Genomic DNA, 17,976 nt, shown 5'->3' on the forward strand with positions numbered 1-17,976 from the left:
GGTTTCAAGTATGTATTTGCTAAAAATAATCATAATGTCACACTTGAAGTGGATACGTTCTTTTAAAGGTATTTTATAAATTTTTACTCTACTTCAATTTTTTATAACCGAAACCCTATTCATATTTGTCTGAGTGACTATATTGACGAGTGATTTGTGAGTTTTTATTATGAGAAGTATTATAAAAAATCTAAATCTATAGCCATCCTACATAATAGCTATATCTTACCTGTAAACATATTTTGTTTTCACTTAATAATGAAGGTCCCTTATGCCAAAGTTATTGAAAATAAATAAAAATTCTGAAAAAAATATACAGAGAATTACATGCGATATCTGTCCATCAGTAAGTTATCCTTAAAAGCCTTACAATGTTATTAACTCAGTATTCATGCCCTTGATAAGATAATTAATGTTATCTAAACTATATCTACTCGAAACATATTAAGGTGAATAATTACATAGTCACAAAATATTTTTATACATAACTTACATTTAGGAATTGATTTTAATGGGTTTTAACTCGATTCTCTACCTCTCCCAATCTTTACTTTATAAATGTTTACTCGCGCTAAATCAAAAACAATAAAATACCATAACTAATATATTAACGTGAATAATTACAATATAGACCAATATATTTACACACATTATCTACCAATAACCACATTTGCGGTTTATATATTTTGAAACCTCGCGGTAAATAACATAGTAAATAGATATAATATTTTTTAACTCTGATATAATTATTTATCAGATAATCAGGTACTTTTAGGGCTGATTTTTCAATCCTTGGTTAAATCTTATCCGTCCAATAAAGTATTACACAATAATATACAGATGTCACCTAAAAACTGTCAAAAAGTGGGCAAGTAACACATTTTTAAAATGGTTGTTTAATACGATATTCGATGAATAAGTTTTAACCAAGGATTGAAAAATCGGCCCTTAAAGGTAAAAGAATCTTTAAAAACCAAGAAAAATAAAAGAGTATATTATTTTATAGTACCTATTCTAAAAACTTCGATAGATAAGAAACAATTTAATAGAGTGTTCTGATCGACCCTGCGAGCATTATAATATGTTGAATATATTTTTAGACTGCCTAGACAACACATTTTACCCGCTTAAGTGATAGAATTTGTCCATTAGTTGCGATTGTTTCTTATTTTTATTATCTATATTCTATTTTGTGTTTGATAACTTGATTTTAATTTAAACAATCAGCTATTAAGCTGTTAAGATTTAACTTTACGAGCTTTTGGAATATTTTAAAGAGTGAAAAACTCACATTGCATTTCGTAGTATAAAACTATCCTAAATCGAAATATATAGATCTATGTCACTAATACACTTATCAGGTAATATTATTTATATTTTACTTTAGGATAGTGAACGATATAAGCAGAAATATATAATAATAATAAAAAGCTTCGCTAAAATTAGTGCATTGAAAAAAAGTATAGAAATTTTAAAATTAGCATTATAGATTATTAGGTATATATTGAGAGAAAATCATGTCCGAAACGACGATCAGACTGCAAAGTTAAATAACACAAAAAAGGACAATTTCCTCTCAGAATCAGTTAATAAATAAACACTTTGAGTTGATGAATAAAAATGTAAAATAGTTTCTCGTCAAAGTTAATTATTTATAATTATTGAGTGGCAGAGACACGGCCGGTTGGGTATTGCGCCTCATCGGAGCGAAGGGGATTCTAACGCTAATTATTTTTATAAAATAATTCGCTTTCTACATTTATGAGCTTTTAGCTTCTGCGATATAATTTTATATAGCTCGTTGAAGCTACATTGGAATAAAATATGTTGTTGCGTTATCCTAGGTGTAGAGTTTGTAATATAAAAAAATTAAAATGATAACACGAAAATTTAAAAAATATAAAATTATAAGACAAATCTACAAACTTAAGCGTTATAGAATAAAATGGAACCTAACAATTTTTGTTAAGTGTTCATATCAAAGTATTACACAAAAAGTAATGTGAAAATATATTATGTTATTATTATAATCATTGTCACTCTTAATAAAGTTCTTATTTGCTGGTTGTTTTTCATCAATCTTTTAAATATTTTCCTAAAAGCTTACTTACGCCTTTGTTGGCTTCAAAATATACATATTTTTTCACAGATAATGTCCTATGTGATTATTTTTAACGCGTGAACATAACATTGATAATAATAAACGACAAAATAACCATGTTTTCATTACATTGCGCTATATTTACTGGCGAATCGTGATGTGATAACCGTAACGAGTAATGTATTACGGACAGTTATTGAATTTTTGAGGAAAATTCGAGGTAATTTTGAAACATTATGGTGTATTTTCGTAGATTTATATGGGTGTAAACTGTTCGTTGTATTGTTATCATTTTTATGGCTATAAATTATTATGGCTGATATTATCTACAATATCAGGTGAAGTTATTGTAAGTTACTCTGAAATGTCAGTAATATTCACTTATAATAAATACCACAAGAGCTTCAAAATTATCGGGTATTTTCCGATAGGTTCGTTGCAAACAAATGAAGGAGTCAAGTTTTTAGCCAAGGCTAAAAAATCACGAGCGCGAAGCGCGAGTGATTTTTCCTGAAAAACTTGACGACTTTATTTGTTTGCAGGGAACCTTGAAGGAAATGCCAGATAATTTTGAAGCTCGTGTGGTATTCGGGGGATTATTTTTCCGTCCCAAATGTCGGCCAATAATTTCACAATTGAATTAAACCTGTCAGTTTGACGTCAACGACCAGAGAAAATTTTCAAAAAATTATCAGTATAATTACCATGTAGGTTGTACCACGTGACGTCGAATGGTGCAATTCTATTGGTCGATATTTGGGTCGGAAAAATAATCATTGATAAGTTAAGACGTTTATTTTTTTTAGCTCAACCGTAACATCTAAATGAAAAAAGTTTTTAACCGCCCATTTCCACATTCAACATAAAATAATATAACGATAAATAGAAGCATTACTTTAGAGAGAAGACACATAAAACAATACCTCATACCTTTAAAAAATGGTTACACCTGACACGCATATTTATACCAGCAATTAACACGAGCTAAAAACCTCAAATCTCAACATTTATATTATATACATTAATTACATAGAAAAAAAAACAACAAAACACGCCCTACGTTAAATCGTTAGGCACAACGTCCAAACCATATTTTAAACTTTGTAATAAATCTGTTCATTTGAATAATACTCTCATTTATTTTTATTAAAATAAATGATGAAATGTTTTAGGATTTATAATAGGGGCTTCCAGGACAAAGACTCCAGGAATCATTATGATTCTCATTTTCATAATACTAAGTACTTACCTAATACTTATACATCTATCCACCACATTTATGCAAATGGCGATAATTAATTCTTTTCATTTAAGATTTTTCCGTAATTAACGAATTAAAATTGAATACGTAATTAAATTAAACGCTGTAATTTCCTGTAATTAAAGGTAAACCATGTATTTTAATAAACTATATTATGAAATGAAATTTGTGTCATTTATTGGATATTCAAAAATAAAAGATGGAACAACGTTCCAGAGAAGGAGGTACTTCAAAATTCAAAAATGGGACATAATTTAATGACTAATAATGTATAATAATTTTCTTGTCGAACACAACAATAATCAAGTCAATCTGTTAAAAACCCACGTAACAAAAACAAAAATACAGTCGGATTGAGAATCTGCTTCGTTTTTGGGAACATCGGTTGATTAATTAATGTTATGTTTCTTTTCATGATTTCAGTAGATTCCACAAGGAAAGAAAAAACCTTTTATCAAGCTCACGTGGACAAAGATTTATAGATAACTAGCTTTCCTCCCGCGGCTTCGTCTGCTTTGTCTGAAAGACTGAAACCTAATAAATTTTACGTTACAACCTTCCTCTTGAATCACTCTTATCTATTGAAAAAAATATGCATCAATATCCGTTGCGTAGTTTTTAGGGTATTTCATAAAAATTTAAGGACAGAAAAAGTGACTTTGTTTTATAGTTTATAGTGATGATAATATTATGGGAAATTTTTATTAAATACACGTTAGTTTTTTAAGCTTTTTTGTAACTAATTTGAAACACTTGTTTCGATATCTTCTGCTTTATTACACTGGCATACATTACTATAAACATAATATTTTATTTTTGCTCAACTTTATTATACACGGTAAAGATGTAATGAAGATATACATAGATTTTATTTGAAAATTATTAGGCAATAAATCATGAGTTTTGTTTAGAACTAAACTTTCGAAGTAGAAATATTTATGAGACTGTCATAAAACATATTTACTACTTTACTAGAATTCACGTTTTACTTTACAATAACCTAAGAATATAATATTTGATTATTTATACTAGTGTTTTTTTTAAGCAAGGGCTCTATTAAAAAAGCCCATGATATTTAAAAGGTGTGAGCGTGAGAGCAGACTTACTCAAAATCGGTATAGTGAGTTTATTTTATCTATACATATAATAAATCTGTAGAAGGGTCAATTCTGTACATTGAAAATATTGAAAAAATAAATAGCAGGGGATCAATACCAAACCCAAATATGTGATTAAAAAAATTTTTGTCTGTCTGTCTGTCTGTCTGTCTGTCTGTCTGTCTGTATGTGAAGGCATCACGTGAAAACTATCGGTTCGATTTCGATGAAACTTGGTATAATTTTACCTTATTATCCTGGGCGTAAAATAGGATACTTTTTATCCTGGAAAAATACGTAGAAAAAAATTAATCTTAATTTTTCAGTTTTATCCATAGACTTTGTTCCGTAGAACCGCGAACACACGTTGCGTATTATTATAGGCCTAGCCGTATTTGGGAATTGGGTCCAATAGATATTTATAAGATGTTATTGACAGAGGTACTCAAAATGGAGAAATAACCATCCACGCGAAGACCGACATCCGCGCGGACGGAGTCGCGGGCGGAAGCTAGTGTGAAATAAAAATGAAACGAAACACGAGAACGGCTGAACCGATTTCGTTAATAATTTCTTTTTTAATATTCCTTGAAGTACGAGGATGGTTTCTTATTATGAGAAAACATAAAAATGTACCATGGGCGAAGCTGGGGCGGACCGCTAGTTTTCAATATATGTATTTTTGAGTGAGTGAGGTTATTTAAGCTGTCTACAACAATTGTCTACATCTTCAAGAAAGTCCACTATAAGTGCACTTCTAATATAATACATTTATTTTGGATTTCCTGGCACATATTTTTCGAGAAGGCTCTACATTTCTTCCTAAGTGTTATTGACTTCAAGAAAGGAGGTTCTACGTTCACTGCGTATTTTATGTATGTTCACCAGCTTCTCTGCCACATATATTTAAAATATCTGTTTTTGTATCTCTTAAATAATAAATAAACTCGTTTGTTAAGTAATAAAACATGGATTTCACAAATCAGTTACGATAATCGTGGTAATAACGTATAATGAAGCCTATTAATTTAATATTTAACATAAATAGTATTCACAATTCCCGGCGAAATTGTTACCATATCGTATTATCCATACTTACTAATATTATAAATGCGAAAGTAACCCTGTCTGTCTGTCTGTTACTCAATCACGCCTGAACTACTGAACCAATTTTCATGATATTTGGTATGGAGATATTTTGATACCCGAGAAAGGACATAGGCTACTTTATATCCCAGGAAAATGACCCAATCCCGGAAATCCCACGGGAACGGGAACTATGCGGGTTTTTCTTTGACTGCGCGGGCGAAGCCGCGGGCGGAAACCTAGTTTACCTATAAACGTACAGTTTTAAAATATTATATACACACCCAAAATATTATATACGGATCACGGATATTAATCTCCTGAGCACTTATAAATTCAAGACAAAGCCTCGACATTAAAAATTCCCGGGCGTCGTTTGATGAAATGATCGCACGATCAACAAAAATACAAACACACTTTTATAGTATATTTTTGTAGTTGTTTCCTTCCTAGAAATTTGCATATATGCATGCTTAGAACTTAAAAACTACGCAACAAATTTTGGATTGTTTTTTTACATAGATAAAGTGGTTTTTGAGGAAGGTTGTAGTCTAATATTTGTTAAGTTGTCTACGGTAGTCTAGGAATATAAAACTGTAAAGTTTGTTTGAACGAGCTTTCAGGAAGTACTGGGCCTTTTTCAAAGATTATTCCACCATTAGATATTATGTGATCACTAAGAGTTATAGGCTTGTTTATACCACGGGTGAAACAGGTGTGAATCGCTAGTTGGTAGATAAATTTAAAGTAATAATATAAAGAAAAGTTTATTTTGTAACCATTTAAGTCAAAAATTACTCGATATTACATCATACTTAAATTATTATACAATTATTATACATTTTACATCTTTTCCCAATTATTTACTTATATTTATAGCTCGACTCAACGTGGGCGAAGCCGGGAAAAGCGGCTAGTTTCTTAGTAAATTAAATGTGAAGGATGAAGTACATTAAACACTGAGTGCTTTTCTGTATCAATCAATTTATTTGCTATATTATTTTGAAAAGTTGTTATCGGATGAATTCAGGATTAATTTATGTCTTGATTAATTAATAAATAGGACGTATATTCAGTTTTCCTACTAGTTTACTTTGTTATTTTTAATATAATGTACCATTAAGAATGTATTAACTTTACATAAACTTGCAAACGAAAATAAAGTCATAATATTACATGAATCTACTTTTACAATAAAAATATTATATTTAATAAATATTCATTGATTGTTTCTTATGTACCTATGTATTTTTTTTGTAATAGTTAAATAATTATTTTGTAATCAGTATGGTACCTGAAATATTGATAAAATTATTATTCCGGAACAATCAGGGTAGATCGCGCCTAGTATAAAAGAATCAAATCGATTGCTTTCTTTAGGATATTATTAATTTATTTTGGCGAAATCTCCATTATTCACTATGACAATAAACTAGCAGACATTTTAATGCCTAATAATGATGATGCTATATTTAAACATTAAAATAATTTAGCGTAAAATCAAAATGTTTATTCATCAATATAAATAATTGTCATTTCATCAAATTGTTAATCATTTTAAAATGAGTCATCAATCTTGTAAATATAATCAAATTGGTTATTTGTTAACACAAAGTTCGACCTTTTAAAGGTCATGAATTTGTCAATAGTTTCCAGTTAATGACATTTGGAAGACGGTTCAAGGGTTCTGAAGACTTTCTGTCATTTTCATAGAATTCAAAGTTCAATTTGCTTACTTTCTTTTAATAAATGTAATGGAAATTAACTTTTTTTCTTCAGTGAATTAGGGAAAAAATATAATTTATCTATTTTACATCATTTTATAGTGTCTGTACACTATAAAATACAGGAAGACTGTCTGTCTGTTACTCAATCACGCCTTAACTACTGAACCAATTTGCATGAAATTTGGTATAGAGATATTTTGATACCCAAGAAAGGACATAGGCTACTTTTTACCCCGGGACATCAGGTTTTATCCCGGAAATCCCACGGGAACGGAAACTATACGGGTTTTTCTTTGACTGCGCGAGCGATGCCGCGGGTGGAAAGCTAGTATAATATAAACGTAAATACGTCAGTATTAATAGCGCTTAATATATAAAAACTGATATTATAAAGTGTGTTTATATCCAAAATTTTCAGCCACAAAATTTCATTCATCTCTTGAAATGAAATGTGTTAAATGGAAATCCTTTTTCGCGAACTGAACCAGGATTTTAATTAATGGTGACTCTATGTCTCTATATCACTTACATGCAAAGAATCTTCAGATATTAATGATGTTATTTTGGAAATATGTAGTTTGAACAATACATTTAAAGATAAGAAATAACAATTCGTGCTAAATTAATAAATATCTACATAGTAAGCCTTTATTGTGAGGGGATTCTAAAGCCTGTAACACAGTTTTCAATTTCCCCAAATTTTAACTGTATTATTTTAAACTTTTTCAATAAAGATTTTTTCTATTTCTATTTATATTGTTAATTAGAATGTTGTATATTAAAGACTGTATTATGTACGTATACCTATATGGTTTTTAACCTACCTCAATAAATGGGATAACACTGAAATAATTTTTCAAATCGGACCAGTAGTTCCTAAGATTAGCGCGTTCAAGCAAACAAATTCTTCAGCTTTAACATAAGTGTAGATATAACACGACTCTTTGGATAAGCAACTTCACAAACCAACGTCAAACTTGCACCTATACATATAGCTGGTAGTATGAAAAATGGATTTAAAACCCATCGGATTGACAGACATACGAATACGAGTATGCAAGTGAAACGAGGGCTTGTAAAACCCCGGAATAATGTCAATTTGACAGTACAGTACAGTGGGATGAAGTAATTTTAATACCTGTCGAATATTGTCGAACACATTTTATTGACTGGTCACTGGTTTTTTGAGTCGTTGTTTTATATAGCGTATGTGTGTTTGTGTGTGTGTGTGTGTGAGTTTGTGTGGATATTTTTTGGGTAGGAATTTTATTTAGAAATAAAACAAAAATTTTGTCTTGTAACTTGTCTTTTATTTCTGAAATACAACTTGAGTAAAATAAAACACAATAAATAGGAATTTCATCGTTCGTCTTATTATTGAATGTATACATATAGAGCATCTAAATAAAATGTAATATTAAACTATTTATAAAAAAAAATATAAACCGGCTTGTTCTTACACACATAACTGCCTAAAAATATAATGTCAATGTATCATTAGACAATATAGAGTCCAACATTTTTTTTTTTAACTCAAACTGAATATTTTTATATTATACAATTTGTTACTTGTATTTAAGACTAAACATTAAACAAGCACCAAACTATTTGCCCAAACAACGTTAAAAACACGCTAAAATTATTTAATCACGGTCGTTGTCGCCTTTCGCTGAATAATGAAAACTGACTCACTTCAAACGAACCTGATGTTACAGTTCTCTGTGATTTTATTCCGTAATCATTGTATGAATAATGGCTTTTAACGTGCATAAATAAGGTTTAAATTATGTATTGAATAACATTAACTCTTGATTAAATTTATAAATATTTAAGTTTACCATAAAACCAAAAATATCAAATTCAATATTGAAGTTCTTTTGTAAATGTCTAGATAGGAAGATTCCTATAAAACTTACTTACTAGATTTATATAATTATCTTTCGGTTGATAGCGATAAATATATCGAATATAAGTTAAAGAATATGATTTGTAGGACATTTAGTGAAGTCAATGGGCGTAGGAGTAGGTACTAGGAATGTAGAGTTTATGGAAAAGACTAAGCTGTTTTTAATACAAATTCGATAAAAGCGAAACTTTTATTTCGTTTTAATCCTGGGCGGAGTTCAGACGAGTGGTTAGTCAGCAAATAACTGTAGTGTAGGTATACCGTCAGCTCATGCTATCATGTAACGATTCTTGATCACATTGTAGAAACATAAATTGTATTTTGGTAATTCCTCGTCTTCCTTCGAAAAACAGCTTCCAAAGATTCTACCGGGTTCCACATATAGGTACTTGAAAAAAAATATTAATAATTGCCTGAAAATAATATACCTTAGCATTGTTTTACCTATTACCCCGATATCTCGTATTACGTCACTATTTTGTACTTTTTTAAGTATCTACTCATATAATTTTTTAAATTGTAAAAGATTGTATGATTACTGTTTTATGCCCTTTTACACTTTTAATAAAACCCTAAAAATAGCTAAAAATTTACTTACAAAATTACACCAACATTCGGTCCTACAAAACAGAGTCTAATCCCAAACTAAAGCTAACCTTAATAAACAAATTTATAAGCAAACGTTAAATCTAAACAATAATTAAAACCATTTGAAACGGGGGTTGAAATTAAAAAGTCCATATGAGTAGGTTTAAGGGCCCTTTTAGACCCTCCCAAATTAAATGGCTTTGGTCCCTTATCACTGTGATCTTGGATTAATGTATTGACTAACGCTGTATTAATGTTTATTCAAATGTGTGCTTTATTACAAAAGGTTATGGTTGCTTTTGATGACACTGTCCGTGCTAAAAGTGATTTTTTTTGGTCTTTTAAAAAGGAGCTTTGTTATCTCTTGTGATATTTGGTAGCTGGCCACCTTTCGAAATAATTTTCGTCTCGAGGGTAAGCAGAAAACACACAGACAGACAAATAGATATTATGTAGATAAATAATTCCAAAAATTGCACAAAAAAATTTAACATGAATTAGAATTTGAATTTGTGTGCTTGACTTTGTATTTGAACAAACAGCTATCGCATATCTATACTAATATTATAATGAGGAAAGGTTTGTAATTATGTAGGTATGTATGTATGTATGGTTTTCACTCATAAACTACTGGACCGATTTCAAAAATTCTTTCACCATTAGAAAGCTGCATCTTCACTGAGCAACATAGGCTCGGTTTTATCCCGGAAATCCCACGGGAACGGGAACTGTGCGGGTTTTTCTTTGAAAACGCGGGCGAGGCCACAGGCGGAAAGCTAGTAGGTAATAAAGTAAATAAATCGTTTTTGAATATTTAACTCGTTTACTCTATGTCACCTAACCCTCTTTTAGTCCAAACCAATTGAAAACCAAATGCTTTTAACAGCAATAAACATTGGTAGGAATTTAAATGTTATTCTACAGTTGGAATCGGTTAAATTTGTAGGTTTGAAAGTCAATATACTTACACGTAATTCGTCATGTAATACGACAGTTATATTGTGAATATACAGTAACATTATGATAAGAAACTATAAGAACATTGGTAATGCTTTAAGATAACCAATGAAGGAATAGTTTATTGTAAATTTATTGTACTCACAAAATGAAACAAAAGTACAAAAAAATACAAAATACCACAGAACGCATAAAAATAGGTAGCGTATATTTTTGAAATAAAACAATATCGCAAAATAATATAACATGTTATAAGATGGTTATAAGTAATAAGATAATCGATAAGTAGGTAATTAATAAAAGGCACGATTTAAAATTTAAATTAATTATTTCATAGATGGAAGAACCGGGCAATTTCGTTAAAATATGTCCACACTGATTTTCGAGTGTCCTATGGGTTGTCATTTATATTTCATCAAAACTAACAACATTTTATATCAGGAAGTGGATTTTATTACATTGCTATTATAATTTCTTTATAAGACACAAACAAACAGCTTGCCAATCCATTTATTATTAAAGATATGAAGAAAATTTAATTTTGAGGCACCCAATTTTGACGTGTCCCACAGCAACCAGTCTGTTTAAATGTTCATTTTATTTACCAATGTGAGGCAGTATTATTCAAGTAAAGGTATAAATAAATCACAAAGGGTGAGAGCTATGATAATAAAACGTTAAATTTACGTCCTTTTATAGTAATTATTAGTATTTTTATCAATTAAATCGTGTCCTACGATTTCGACCATGTGCGGAATTCCGTTTTGTAACCGTAATATACTCTAAAATAAAGATAAAAACTACTAAATATGTATTTTTTTCACATAAATGGCAACATTTCTATTGAATCCACCATTTTGAAGAGGTTGTCATAGAAAACTCGAACCGTCAGTCGTGTCGAAACTTCTAAAGCGTTACCGTGCAAAAATTTCGCTCCGACTTGTAACTGGGATTTTTCGTGGTAAGTATGTGTTTTTATTCCTAAAAGTTACAATTTTCGTTACTTATATCCTTATAAATTAAATTAAGAGCATATATTTTTGTGATTGATGGGAATTGTGTGAAAAACAAACAATTGTATCTACGAAATCTTTAAACCGTTACTTCCATTTTGTTTGGTTACGTATATGTGGAACGTCGCAGTTACAAAGTGGAAATATAAGGACGAGTTCTCAATGGTCTCATACGTAGTATTGCTCGTAAATATGACTTAAATTAAAAATTATATTTTAACACTCACTAATGGCTGAAAAATAGCATTGAAGATATCTTTTAATATTCAAAATCACTACTATTTTTGACTGCTTGAAATTTTTATAAAAAAACAAATAAATAAAAAAAAAATATTTTGTCATCCCCATACAAATTTCTCAAATCACCATTTTATTTTGTATGGGGATGGCGAAATTATAAAAAAAATGATTTTGCATTATTTGAAAAGATTATTGTATTCATATTATTTTTTAGGGGAAAATGCCTCTGACCAATGCTGAGAAGCAACGACGCTATAGGGAAAGATTAAAAGACAACCCTGAAAAAAAAGAAGAAATAAGAAAAAAAATCTAGAGAGAATCAAACGGAAGACAAAAAAGATTCAAATTTTACAGAAGAAGAAAAGGCTGCAGAAAAAAGGAAGCAGTGGCGAAAACAAAAGCAAAATCATATTTGTGTTATATTAAGTTTTGAATAGAGCATGTCAGTTTAATAATTTTACTTTTGAAATATACAATACTAAATAAATTAGTTTTATTTTTACTTACGTATTACGAGCTCACCCTTGGCATTAATCTAGCTGTTATTACAGGGGTAGTTGAGGCCCCTTACAGAGCCTACCACCACTTTCTAGACCGAGGCCAATTTAGGAAAAATAATATTTTTCTTATTTGATCCTGGCGGGAATCAAACCCACGACCTTCCGTTTTCAGGGCAGAGCTGCTGTAAACCGCTGCGCCACTGATATGATCGAACAATTCTTGTAGAAACTTGATTGTTAGATTGTTACTTGTGAACTAAGCTTTATAACTTCCATTTTGTAACTAATTATTTCTATTTTGTAACTGTCTCATGTTTAAGTTATGAATAATAATAAATAATTTATTTATTTTACGAGGTACTAGCCTTGATTTTTGCAGTTTAAGTACAATAAATATATAAATATCTACTTCATTATTATTTTAATCTTAAAAAAAATGTTTATTACCAATATAAGCGAAAAGGAAAAAGGCTGATGTACCTAAAAGTTACAAAGTGGATATATTTCAAGCTTAAAAGTATAAATAATAATGTGTTTACTGAAAAAAAAAATGGTTGTGGGAAATTTAATGTTGTTACTTTCATAATAAATAAAAATTAGTAAACAAGGATTATGCATTATTTTGAAACTTAGTTTCAAAAAAGTTACAAAATGGATCCCGAAATCCCTGCCTTGCACCAAATAGATCTCATTTTCTCTGGAATTAGTAAATGGTTGCAACTATTGTTGTTAATATAACACATTATAATGTTTTAGGAATCAATCTGCATATTTTTAATATTTTTTTAAAACAATTTTTTTATTTGAATCCATTTTGTAACCGGGACATATTTTCGCGAAATTGCCCACCATCAAAATCAATTGATGAATGTAATATTTAAAATAACAATTACGAAAATCTTTCGTATGCCATTTAATTACTCATTTCCCTGGTGACAGAGATAACATTGTTCAAATACATACAAATAATAATATGTCGTCAAAACTATAACAACCGTCATTAAATTGACGATCAAAGCAGTTTGAATTGTGGTTTTAGTTACAAACTGTAAGTGTTATAACTTCCATATAAATTATACTAGCTTTCCGCCCGCGGTTTCGCCCGTGTTTTCAAAGAAAAACCCGCAATTCCCGTTCCCGTGGGATTTCCGGGATAAAACCTATCCTATGTGTTAATCCAAGTTACACTTTATATGTGTGCTTTTAATTTCATTGTAATCGGTTCAGCAGTATTTGCGTGAAAGAGTAACAAACATACACACACACACATCCTCACAAACTTTCGCATTTATAATATCTGTAGATATGGTCTATACGAACAGGGGACAATAATTTATCGAACGATATATCAACAGTTTCGATGTATTTGGAATCCCCTTTTCCTTAGGTAATGATATGCATATCTTTTTACTCTCATATTTTAAGAAAGAACCTGAAATCTGTCTTTTTTGTCTATCAAAGCAGGAAGATAACAAAAAATGTAGTGCAATTAATAAACTATTTAAAAAACCACTAATTTTAAAATCTCAGACAACTACTTCAATATTATTTATATGAACAGATTTAAACACATTTACAAAGCACACAAACCAACAAATTTTTTAGTTCTATTTTACAGTTTAAAACCAGATCTGCTATGAAAAATAACTAACAAGATCAAAATCAACTAAAGTGTAAACCATACACTCATTGACACAAACATAACTTCAAAAACACCAGCAAACCCAGAAATCGCGACGATAACAATACAACGATCAAAACAAAACATGAAAGCATTGTAATGCCAAATGTAATTGGTATAAAGCTCTGTATACAACGCAATTGATATATAATTGAGTTTATATACAGCAAGCAGCCTCGCGAACATACACCATTTTCCTCGACCGAGCTAAATAGTGAAGGAAAACATGTCTAAGAATAAAAAATATTATAATGGTCCCTCTACACAATTTGCAGGCAGCGTTGGCCCAACAAATGATCGTCGATGTTTGCCGCCATTGTGGCGATTATAAATAAACATCTACATAGACGGCAGATAAACGACATTTACGCCCCATACACTATCGTGATTGTCTCTACTCGCCCAATGCTGTTCAGTGTAGAGGGCCCATAACGACAATATGTGACTCGCACTTGGCCAGCGTGGTAGAGGAGGCCCATGTCCCTGCAGTGTGAACACTATGTATGGGCTGATGATAAGCCACGTCCACACTGACCGAGTTTTGCGTAGCAATTGCTTCGCGAGGCTGCTCGCTCTGTGTGTACCGCCTATTGATTGTAAGGGTCTGTACACAGCGCCATTCAAATCTAATTAATTTTTCATTAGCATCGATTGTACTGTAAGCGTAACTTTTGACATTAATTCTGTAACGAATATTTAGGCGCAATACACATGGGGTTTCAACTGAAATATTATGAGGAATGAGTTTTTAAAATTGAAAATGTTGGCAATGTTAAAGATTACATGGCTTCTAAAGAAGAACTATATTACGAGAAATTATACAAATACTTGAAATTATTGTATGAAGAAAAACCAATAACGATAAATATTCCTGTTTATTATTAAAACAGTTTAGAAATATTATATTGAAGACCTTTATTATATGATTGTATTAATATTGCTGGGAAAAATGGTAAAAATCCAGTAATCCGACATTTTTATCAACGTGGCCTTAAAGGGCGTTCTAAAAATAAGTAAATCCTACGAATATTAAAAAATTGGAACGTTCCTGTGTGGGTTACTCAATTAAGCAAAAATTGCATGAATTTAGATTAAATTTTCGCATTCATGGTCGTTAGCGTTTTTCTTTTTATATGCGACGACGAAAACAGCTAATTATTAAGGTTTTTCATTACTTCCTATGGGGCTTTCCCCATTCATTGTCAATATTAATTAGTAACATTAAGATAATAAATTAGAATTTTACTTAAAATAATGTATAAATTGTCTATGAAAAGAACACGAAATAAACTTTATTATTATTATCTGACTTAGAAACGGAACATTATACACTCTAAAATAAACATCACAGTAATAAATAAAGATGACGAAAATATTAATAACTCTCGTAGTTACTTCATAATAGATAAACATACTAAAACACGAGTATCATACTTATAATATCAAGCTTGTTGTTGATATTAATTTCGGCCACTTTATGTGGATAGCTAATTTTACCATAATATTGTACAAGGAATTTTGCATTAATTATGTTCAAGGAAAATATTATAAACTGTCATTTTAAAGTCAAATTACTTTATTGGTTCTATGAAATTAAATTGTTTGATACTTTTCTTTGTTAAAATGATTATTTTTACTAATTATACAATTGATATAACTTAAGCCAAGCCCATTTATTATATACCACTAGCTTTTCTCCCTCGGCTTCGCCCGTGTTGTCCATAACATAACATGATTATATATTAAAACCTTCTTGAACTCTATCTATTACAAAACCACATCAAAATCCGTTGAGTAGTTTTAAAGATGACATAGGGACAGATGGACAGACAGACAGCGGCAACTTTAAGGTATATAAGGTATATAAGGTATTAACAACACAAATGACTCAAAATATAGTCTAAATATAGTAACTTTGAAACTGAGCGTCTCAGCGGCGTCTCAACGTCAAGTTTTTAACGCAATTTAAACAATGAAGTTAAAACAACTCAAAAGTAAGGCTTGAGTATTTCTAAATTGCAATGTTCTTGATTCCATTATATAAGAGCTACCTTTTTGAAGTTATCCTAGAGAGTATTGTATAATATTGTAATGTCGTTAAAATTTAAAACATTTTGATGTAAATACGAAATCTTATGATCCCTACTATTTCCCGACTATATTAAAAATACGAAAGTTACTATGTAGGTCTATCTCTCTTTTCTTCACGCGTCAATCACTGAACCGATTGGGATGATATTTGGTAGAATGATAGTTTAAGACATGAGAAAGGATATAGGATAAGAATTATGCAGATTTTTCTTTAACTACGCAAGTGAAACTGTGGGCGGAATGCTCACGAAAGTAGAATTAATTACGCTGAATTCAGATAATAACTGTTATGAATCGAAAGATTACAAAAATAATCTATCTGGGTGAAGCCTGGGAGTTCAGCTAGTGCTGTAAAAATATTTGACAGGTAACAGAAGGTTGAGCGGAAGGCACTCTGACTAATCGATATTCCAAGGAACAATTCCATGGCTTAGGTACTAGAATGTTTATGTTTATAAATTATTGTTATTGGACTATAGATGGCTTGAAAATTCTAGAATATTATTAATTCTAAAGAACAATGAATTATCATTTTTATCAATTGATGGTGGCTTAAAAAAATCAAAACAGTTCAATAGATATTTACAACTGTTATCTATTTCGTTTCCGATTATTCAACCATAAATTATTAATCTCTCCCAATTCAAACTATAAAACATGGCCGTTAAATTCCCAACTAAATTTGGAAGTTGTCAGACAATGTGAAAACAGCCTAAACTGAAACAATTAGGCACGTTTCGTATCTTTTGATAAAACAATCAAACTCTTACTGGGCGATCCAATCGTTATTTACAAAACTCGAAATGTAATTAGGAGTTCTCTCCAAGGATACTCTTTAAAACGTTTTAGCAGTTTCAAGAGTATATAGAATATTCAATATTGTAAGGTAACTATTTTATATGAAGTTTGAAAGATTTAAGCATACAAAGGGACATAGGGACAGAGAAAGCGACTTTGTTTTATACTATGTAGTAGACCGGGAGATACTGACACAAAATTTCGAGTCATTTGTAACAGGATGGCGGTTCTACAGGGTTCTTAGTACGCAATGACAAAAAGAAAAACGATGGTGTGGACGCTGGTACCGGCGGCTTAGTCGCGTGGGCGTTAGTCGAACTCGTCGGAAAAATAGCGAAAGTCAATTTCAGTCAAAGAAAGTCGTATTGTAAACACTATAGACCGGGGACACTATAGTGTTTACAATAGTTAAAAATCTCTTTGACAACTAGGTTTGAGTCATTGGGTCGCGGAAGAATTCCAACCAATACCCGCGGCCCCATCATTAAAGCGGTTCGACGGAACACAGTGGGGTTTTAGTCGGTAAGAATCCGACATAACCCACGGCTCCTTCCCCGGGGGAGTGGGTATCTTTGGAAGATTTCCCCACTATAAAAAAAAGGTTTGAGTCTTTGGTAATGAACTAAAACTGTATACCGAAATAAATCTAACATGTTTTAATTAAAGTATTTGGCAGTATTGATGTATGTTTGTAGTGTGTAACTGATATGCTTGTTAAAATAAAGATAGCAATAATACGCAATTTCAATCAGAGGCCACACGTGCAACATTGAGAAATATTAAAACTACAAGATAATTCAATTTATTTGACCACAAATTTGTCCCTCTAGGCACGTAAAATAAAATTTACAAATTCACCGACATTTTGTAACAATTTGCGATTCTGTGTTGGATTGTATTTTATTAATTAATGGCTATGATGTTTTTGAC

At 30.6% G+C, this 17,976-nt stretch overlaps 1 protein-coding gene across 1 annotated transcript in view; it reads left to right on the forward strand.

The window, feature by feature from the left end:
* Positions 1–17,976, forward strand: part of LOC123697373 (dopamine D2-like receptor) — a 194,768-nt gene that overhangs the window by 625 nt on the left and 176,167 nt on the right. The window lies entirely within an intron of this gene.

This window comes from Colias croceus, chromosome 14, assembly GCF_905220415.1.
Source record: "Colias croceus chromosome 14, ilColCroc2.1".
In the NCBI taxonomy this organism is placed as follows: Eukaryota; Metazoa; Arthropoda; class Insecta; order Lepidoptera; family Pieridae; genus Colias; species Colias croceus.